This window comes from Pterocles gutturalis, unplaced genomic scaffold (assembly GCF_000699245.1).
Source record: "Pterocles gutturalis isolate BGI_N339 unplaced genomic scaffold, ASM69924v1 scaffold39915, whole genome shotgun sequence".
Taxonomy (NCBI): Eukaryota; Metazoa; Chordata; class Aves; order Pterocliformes; family Pteroclidae; genus Pterocles; species Pterocles gutturalis.
Window position 1 is genome coordinate 565 of NW_010142203.1, and position 1,059 is coordinate 1,623.

Sequence of the window (1,059 nt, forward strand, 5' to 3'; positions counted from 1 at the left end):
ATCTCACCCACCGGGATGGGCCATCTCACCCACCGGGCATGGCCCCCCTCACCCACCGCGGCCCATCTCACCCACCGGGGATTGTCCATCTCACCCACCGGGGTTGGCCCATCTCACCCACCGGGGATGGCCCATCTCACCCACCGGGATGGTCCATCTTACCCACCGGGGATGGCCCATCTCACCCACTGGGGTTGGTCCATCTCACCCACCGGGGATGGCCCATCTCACCCACTGGGATGGTCCATCTCACCCACCGGGATGGCCCATCTCACCCACCGGGGATGGCCCATCTCACCCATGGAGATGGAGAGATGAAGACGCAACCCCAGCATGGCCCCATCCCACCTCCCACCAGCGCGTTTCGGGAGCTTACCCTTGCCGCCTTGGACGAGTAGGGATCTTCAAAGAGCGCCCACATCTTGGGCTGCCAATTTCGACAGCAGCCACCCCCTCCAGCAGCCCCCGCCGCCCCCGGTGGCCTGTCATCCATGCCGAGGCGTTGAAGGGCCATCTCCCTACCCCCTTCCTCTTCGGGTTCCTCTCCACCGGCCCCTCCACCAGGTTCGGGACTCTCAAAGATGTCCAGGGCCTCTTCGGCATCGCGATGTTGACGGTAGGTCATCCAACAACAAGGCTCCACGTCTGTCTCATCGATACCCCAGTAGGTCAGCTCCTCCTCGAAGAGGGGGCCGCAGATATCCGCGGGGCAGTGCAGTTTGCCGGTCCGGTAATAGTTGAGAACGTAGGAGAAGATCCCAGGATGACGATCGAAGAAGAACTCATTGCTTTTCCCATCAAAGTCAAAATTACTCTGAGCATCGGGGTCGGCCAGCCAAGCCAGGCGGGTGCCCGGTAAAGTCCGTAGGGTGCTTTTGTAGGTCTCATGCCGGGTACCGCCGACGTTGATGGTGATCTTGTCCGACTCTTCCCCTTTGCCCATCTCTTCCTTCAGGCATGTTTTGGAAGGTGGTTTGTTCCCAGATTTGCGGCCGCGGTAGGAGGAGACACACACCGAGCTGATCATAGATTTCGGTAGATGGGAGACACTCCACGCGA

At 60.8% G+C, this 1,059-nt stretch overlaps 1 pseudogene; it reads right to left on the bottom strand.

Annotated features, from left to right (window-relative positions):
• Positions 1 to 376: 376 nt before the first annotated feature.
• LOC104469690 lies at positions 377 to 1,027 on the bottom strand (annotated as a pseudogene).
• Positions 1,028 to 1,059: the final 32 nt, after the last annotated feature.